Below are 7,966 nucleotides of genomic sequence, written 5' to 3'. Positions count from 1 at the left end.
CATGGCTATCTAAACCGGTCAAAGAGGTAAGGAGAAGTTGAAAGCTACATCTTGTTGCAACGAGTACTACATAATGTCACTTCAGAAAAATACGGACTAAAATGTAAACATGAATGTTAAATTTGTTATTTATTTGTGTTACTTGTAGTATTTAAGTCATAAAAATCGGGGTAATTGTTATTGAATGAAGTTTGTACAGGGACATTATTTTATTTTTACTAACATTTTTAATATTAACTTGCCTATACCTCTGGATCAACGCCGTTTGCTACCCCCTTCCACGACTAGAGTTCGATGATACTGGCGTAATATACAAACAAATCACTTTACTAGGTATAGGAGGGAAGAAAAGTTGTTCATCCATTTACGTAAACTAGGAAATATTACGCTTTTGAGTTTGATAATTTTCATTAGGTTTTTGTTTAATCAAAATACAGTACAGTATTAACAATGAGTGTTTTTACTCACGAACTGAGCTATCCATGTGGACGTATTCATTATGCAGTGTATTTTATACTGTGTACAGCACATTAGCGTACAATATAGAGAATGAAGTTAAATTGAAAAATAATCATAATATGGATATTTAAACACATTTTTGAAAATGGTGGCCGTTCATTTCGATACAGGCTTCAGTTCTAATGTGCATATTATCGCACTATAGACTATTGTACCTAATCCCAATTACCAGTTTCGTTCTTCGTACTAGTAACTCATGTTGAAATAATTCTGTACCTACTCTATAAAAGAGTACCTTACGTACTGTAAATTCAATCTTCACTTCTGCCCGATCCGAAAAGATAAAATTACTCAGACATGCTATCTACTATCCGTCCAAGTGGTTTTGTCGTAGGGTCGTAGAAAGGAAGGAAATCACGTGACAGTTAATTACTTAACTAGGCCCTTTCATTTAAGTTATTTTAAACAATTGTATGGGTATAATATTACGTAGACGTCCAATTCCTAACAGAAATTAATGCTAAGACAGTCCAGCCACTAGCTGGCGAATAAAAGCTGGTAGGGGAAACCGGGATACGATGTTGGCAAATGGACGACAGTACCTGTGCGAAAATGATTCAATATTGAAAGCTCTTTCGCCACTGGAAAACGCGAACATATTTTTGGAACGTACTGTTTACTATGACTGTAAGGCTACTATGACTGTATATGCGGTCTTGGATCTGTGTGGAGGACGGTTGAACTTCATTAGTAGAAGGGGTGGGAGTGAAGTACATTCAAAAGCTCAGGTACAATAAAAATTGGAGTAAAAATAAAATGATGTCCCTGTACATTAAATAATGCATTTTCTTTAGCATTGGATAAAGTGATTACTTACTTTTTTACACGCACTAGTGTTTTAAAGGCCCACTTTACGCATTGATAACAGTGGATAAAATGTTTTACGCACTATTGTAGAAAAATTATTAACTGCCCTCTATCACATCTGAAAATTAGGAATAGATATTCTGAAACACCTTGTATACGTAGTCTATGTATGTGCATGTACGTTCTCTCAGGAGAATTATTTCTTACCACAGTTTAACAATTCTATAACAATAATTCTCACTCCAACAGCCATCGAAAAACCATTTAGGTTCAGCATAAAAAGTCTACTGAATAATGAAATTATATATCTGTCTATTAACTTCTGTTTACATTTTGTATTTCTCCATCCTCTATTTTATATGAACTCTCCAGCTTCTTTAATCTTATTGGCTCTTAATAGAGTTACCTGTCATGCTATCAAAGAGATCAGAGATCAATATAAAACAACGTTCAAGTTCGATGATATAAAAGAGCGCCTAATAAAAATACATTCTCAGGTCAGTTATTCAGCAATTTTGGAATTCTACATGCATTAACATTTCTTAGTTTCTTCTCTATCAAACAATTTTGAAGAATATTTATATTTTACGTTGGTCTATGTCCATACAAAAGGAGTGTAAATTAGTAAAGTATCTCTTGAAGTCTAAAATCTTTGGATTTGACGTCATTGTATTCACAATCCATGGTTCAAAGGTGGATGAACGTGACAATTCGGTTCAGTTCCCTTCGGGACGTCTGTGAGGTAGGAAGTCTTCTTTCTAGTGAAGTGCCGTACTGACATAAGCAATTGGTAATCGCGACTTACAAGAGTAAGTGATTATGAAGTTTTAATACTTGTTTAATGATTAATGAAGTATTGAATCTGAGAAAACTGTACTTTTTTTTTATATTACTGTTCTGAAAGTATATTTTTGCTTTAGAATACATAAATTTCTGAAACAGTTTATTTCCACGTAATTTTGATAACTTTATTTTCTTAGTTTTCTTAACATTTTAAAACTAAATCATTCAGAACTTGAGTATATTCTCTTTTAAAAACTAGTGTTTTTCTTTTGCAATATTTTAACTACAATTACGCGCTTTAACTTCAGTTAAAAGTAAACTGGGAACTGCTACCAGAATATAGATTTTATGTGACACTCTGTTTCATATATTTTTAAGGAATACAATTTTATTATAAATAATTCTTTCACTTCTTCAGGTTATCGGGGATTTCGTGTAGCAAGATTTCGTAATCTGTATAGAGATAGAAGTTAAACTGTTTAATAAAATCTTGTATTTTTGCATCTAATATTTTGCGTGAAGAATTAACTCCAGTTTCGACTCGTGTTAACAATATGAATCTCAACCATTTGACTTCGATATGAAAGCTATTTGTGATGCATGGATTCTTGCTATGATTAATTCACGAAACAGGACCTAGGGACTCAGAACTCAGATTATACGAAGCTGATTCACTGTTTTGAGAACTAATACAATTTTTAAGAATTGATTTGAACGTAGACTTCAATCTCGTGGCATACCAGAGAGGTTATACATTAAATATTTGCAACGTTTTCTGCAGCATAATTAACAACGTTTTAATGGTTATACTTATAAATTGATCTGTTACGAATCAATCGCATATCATCCATACAATAGCCTGGGTTAAGTTCACGGTGCGGCGTGCTGTACTTGTACAAGAGCGCGGCCATTCGGCTATCCAATCATTCACAGAATAGGAGTGGTAAGCACAATAAGCCTCAGGCTGCAGTGTAAGCCTTCGGGTCCCTGCTCCGTACAAGTAACTTAGTGTGTGATTTACACTGAAACACTGATAATGCAGTATGCTGCTTTATAACAAATTTAGAGAGTCTAAATAACTTTATTTTTCAAATATTTTTAATAAACTGTCCGAAGACAGGTTCGAACCTCACAAGTGATACCAACATGGCACCACTTATGAGGCAACTAGGGCAGGAGATAATGGAGTTAGGGTGGCCAGTTCCTTCCCCCTATTATTAAACAATAATTTATAATTTTATTTTAAATACTTTGCATAGGCCTATAACTTGGGTGCAAATTTGCGAAGTGATGTTCCCAAAACTTGAACTCCGTCTTATTTTTGGCTACGCAGCTATATCATGACTAAGAATAGCCCTGATTGGTTTAACATACTCTACGACAAAATTGTTATATGGCGTGCCCTCAAATAAGCTTTGTTGAAAATACAGCATAGTTCTAGGACCAGTGATTTCATTTTAGGACTTGAGAAATAACCTTGTCTGAAGTGAGGCCTACTTAGCTTGATCAGTTTCTAAAATTAAATGTTTTAATTAATATTGCTATATGCATAGAAAGTTGTTGGGAAGTTTCATTTTGTACTGAATATGATTTCTTTGAAGAAATAATTAGGTCTATACCCTACCCGTATTGTCATTGTTTTTTCAAATATTACAGAAGATGAAACGGAATAACCTCAAAGATTATCAGAAGTGACTGAACATTAACGAGAATTTTGAAATGGGGAACGTATGTTTGCTGACGTATGACTTTCACGTTGTAACTCAGCGGTGACCAAAACTCGAACTGCAGTGATTACATGCGACAGACAGCCTGTGAAGTAAGGAGACGGAGGAAAGGTACTTGGCATGAAAACAACCAGTGGTGGTTCCTGTACTAACATCTTGATCAATCCCGCAGATAATCTCAAGCTTTGCTGGATCAGTAATGTCACTGCTGTCATCAAGAGCCAGTGAATAATATAAGACTTTTCTTGCTTCTTTTTTTAACCTTCATCTTGAATATTATCAGGAAACTTCTAAATTCTTCTCTCGATACTTGGTCGAGAAATTCGTAGTTTTCAAAATTAAAAACTTGGTATGGACAAGTTATTTAAGCTATTTTAATCATTACTCTTTTGAGAAATTCTGTTCTATTAAAAGGCGTTAGAGCACGAGATATTTCAAACCCCATTAGGTAGCTGACTTCCTTGCATTTATCTCGCCTTTCTCTTCCTGGCTATGATTTAAGACATGTCAATTCCTGGCGTTTAACAATTCGTTGGCACATAATATTGAATCAGTTTTTCTAAAATTTTATTAAATGAATAACTGATAAATAGTTACCGTCGTCTAAATATTAAGAAGATTAAAATTGAGATAAAACCTAATAATTTTATCCTTCGAGGGAGAAGATCTAAAATATAGATATTCAGGCACGTACAGAATTACAGAAACACATACTTAGTGGTCAGTAGTAATAATAATAATAATAATAATAATAATAATAATAATAATAATAATAAATTATTCAGCGTGGCAATTAATGTTTCTATATACTCCTAATTGAACCGTTCAGCAAAGTAAACATATTACATTTTGTCCGACAGAACAAAAAAGTTCTTATTCTTTACGAAACCACTTCTTACTACTTGTAGAGACAGTTTGTAGAACTACATGATACCGCCACTGGTTGCCATCAGTACGTGAATGAAACGCACAGCAATGTACAGGAAACTCCTCGTACCCGTTTGGATGTCTGTGATTACACGATACCCGCTTTGGTCACCGCTGTCGTAACTTAATAGAATAAATAACAGGTTGTTCCAGAAATAAGTACTGAATTTTCTGGGGATTGTTGGGGGTCTAAGCGATCATTTGAGGATAGGAACGTGGTGTCCCCGAGGAGTCATTTTGGCTGTACGTGACGCCAAAGTAGTCATTGCGTGACTTGGCGGTGTGCTGTGTTGTGACTGGGATGAAGGACAACACTAGAGCAATTTTTAAAATGTTGATGTGGTATGGAGCTTAGTACAATGTCTAAAGAGAATGAGGTGAAACACATGAAATGAGGGGTCGACTACAGAGAATAAAGTCTTCGAAAAGAAGTATTAAGGCTCATTCAAAATGAAAATTAAACATAACGTAAGCGTTAACTTAAGAATATAAACGTTACGGTAAAATCAAGAAGTCATACCATCATTCACGATGGGAACATAAACATAACAGCAAACATACTTGGTAACCATGGAAACATAACGCCATTTCCTCATATTTATACTTCAGCGCTCCAAGATTGTGTTCTGTTTGCAAATCACGTAAGCATAAGCATGAAAGTTTGGAGTTTGCAAATTTTCATGTTAACGTCTAACGGTAATGTTTATGTCAATGCTTATGTGAATCATTGTAAATGATCCCATTTGGTATAACCTGGGCGCAAACTTGTGTGTTTATGTTACGGTTATGTTTAATTTTCATTGTGAATGTGCCTTTAGTGTACGTAAGCGTAGGCGAATGAAGTACCTAAAGTACTCCGCCGGCTGCATAACCTCCAGGCGGATAGACTGCAATTTGGTATGTTGCTAAGAGCATTGGTTGTATTGTTTCAGAAGATAGTTCTGTTTTTGTTTTACTATTGATTGAATTTACTTTTTTTAAGTGTCTCATTATTGTAATGTTACATAGGTCCACACCAGTGGAGTAACTGTTAGCCACGAAACCAGGTGGCCCGGGTTCGAATCCCGGTCGGGGCAAATTGGTTTAGGCTTTTCAGAGTTTTTTTCCCCAACCCAATACGAGCAAATGCTAGGCAACTATCGGTGCTTGACCCCCGGATTCATTTCACCGGCATTATCACCTTTGTTTCATTCGGACTCTAAATAACCTGATGTTGATACAGCGTCGTAAAATAACCTACTAAAAAATATTACATATGACCGTGGAAGCAAGATATACAACCTTGATACTTTGCAAATACTGAAAGTTTCTTTTCATTATTTTTATTTTAGTTTTAAGGTGCAATTACGTGCTGTACATACTTACGAATGAAGTAGAGTATTTTCTTGTGCAATATTTGAAGTGTAAAATAATGTAAATTCAGGGATTTAAAAATCGAATGTTTATAAAAATGTTTTTATATACTTAAAAATATTAAAAATATCGGTAGTTAAGAATCCATTATTCATTACGTGAGGGGAGTGATAATATATTATGTAGAACTAATAAAATATTTTACAATAAGCATGTTTAATGTTAGTTTTGGAGTAAACCGCTTGTATAAATCTATTTTAATACGAACATATTGTAGAGTTCTGGATTTTACGTGTATTGTCATACACTTAACATTAACGTGAGAACGCTGTAACATAATGTAAAGATCAATGTTGTCATAGTAAATTTTTTTATACATCTTGATTACACAACTTTTAACGCTGTATCACTTCGGAATATGTATTATATGACTTTGTGTTAAATTCTATCGTACCTGGTTTACATGTTTCGACCTATTATGGGTCATCCTCAGAACTGGTCGTTGTTGGTCTTGGCATATCTTTTTTCCTGTGAGGGTGTGTTCGTGTGGTGTAATGTGGAGTTATACGCCTGTGTGGTTGTATTTGTGTGTTGAGATGTTTTTGTAGTGTTATTTATTCTGTATGCGATGTTTTAATTTAATTTCTTGACAAGACTGGTCTAGACCCAACCAAGCCTTAACAAATTCGGTACTTATTTTTTAAAACACATTGTATACTTACACCGCTGTGTTAGTTCAAATTCTAATAGGGCCATCATGCATTATATTGCAACTACTGTTGCACGCAACAAACGTGCGACATTTCATCGTAAGTGAATGCACTGAAAATTCATCGTTCGCTGAAATTTTAATTTGTATTTAGTACGTAATTTAAATGCTTTAGAACAGATAAATTGTTCATAAAAGTTGTTCAAAATACTGACTTTTAACTTCAGAGCACATTGGACGGCGCTGTTAGCGACTGGAGAGTTCTAGAGTATCGGTAATTCGGTAGGAAAGTTGGTTAATACGCGGAACATCTTCGAGGATCACTGACAGGTTGGGTTTCATTTCTTCAGAGTTTTGGTATGCCTACCAAAAAGCGTAATATATGCAAGACATGCTGAAAACCTGAACAACCGAAACCTAACCTTCGCTGGTCCTCGATGATACCATTGATGTCCGTCACATCGACGAATTTTTTCTGCCGAATTACCGAAGTATCTAGTATATCGCTAATAATTATCAGATGCAGAAATAATTCTGACCAGTAACTCTTCTGTGCTGAATGGACTCTAGTATAGGGGAGTTTTCTCCGCAGAAGAAAGAAATCCATAGGGGTGAAATCTGCAAGCGTCGGCCTACTACTGTATCCAGGGATTTAGGAAATCACCTCAGAAATACAGGGACATCATTTTATTTTTACTTAAATTTTTATTGTACCCGAGTTTTTGAATGTACTTCACTCCCACCCCTTCTATTAATGAAGTTCAACCGTCTTCCACACAGATCCAAGACCGCATATACAGTCGTAGCCTTACGGTCATAGTAAACAGTACGTTCCAAAAATATGTTCGCGTTTTCCAGTGACGAAAGAGCTTTCAATATTGCATCATTTTCCATTTGCCTACGTCGCATCCCGGTTTCCCCCACCTGCTTCTATTCGCTTCTCTGTAAAGGCTAGTGGCTGGGCTGTCTTAGCTCTTTTCTGAGAACATTAATTTCTGTTAGGAATTGGACGTCTACGTAATATTATACCCATACAGTTATTTAAAATAACTTAAATAAAAGGGCCTCGTTAAGTAATTGTCACGTGATTTCCCCCCTTTCTACGACCCTGCGATATAATCACTTGGACGGACAGTAGATA

At 35.1% G+C, this 7,966-nt stretch overlaps 1 protein-coding gene across 1 annotated transcript in view; it reads left to right on the top strand.

Annotated features, from left to right (window-relative positions):
- The first annotated feature begins 2,050 nt into the window (after positions 1–2,050).
- The window catches only part of yl (Putative vitellogenin receptor yl), a 59,389-nt gene continuing 53,473 nt past the window's right edge, over positions 2,051–7,966 (top strand). Inside the window, exon 1 of the mRNA XM_069819924.1 lies at positions 2,051–2,135. The gene's annotated coding sequence lies outside the window, so the exon portion shown is untranslated. The remainder of the gene's footprint in view (positions 2,136–7,966) is intronic.

Source organism: Periplaneta americana, chromosome 3 (assembly GCF_040183065.1).
Source record: "Periplaneta americana isolate PAMFEO1 chromosome 3, P.americana_PAMFEO1_priV1, whole genome shotgun sequence".
Lineage (NCBI taxonomy): Eukaryota > Metazoa > Arthropoda > Insecta > Blattodea > Blattidae > Periplaneta > Periplaneta americana.
This window is presented reverse-complemented; position numbering and strand designations above follow the sequence as displayed.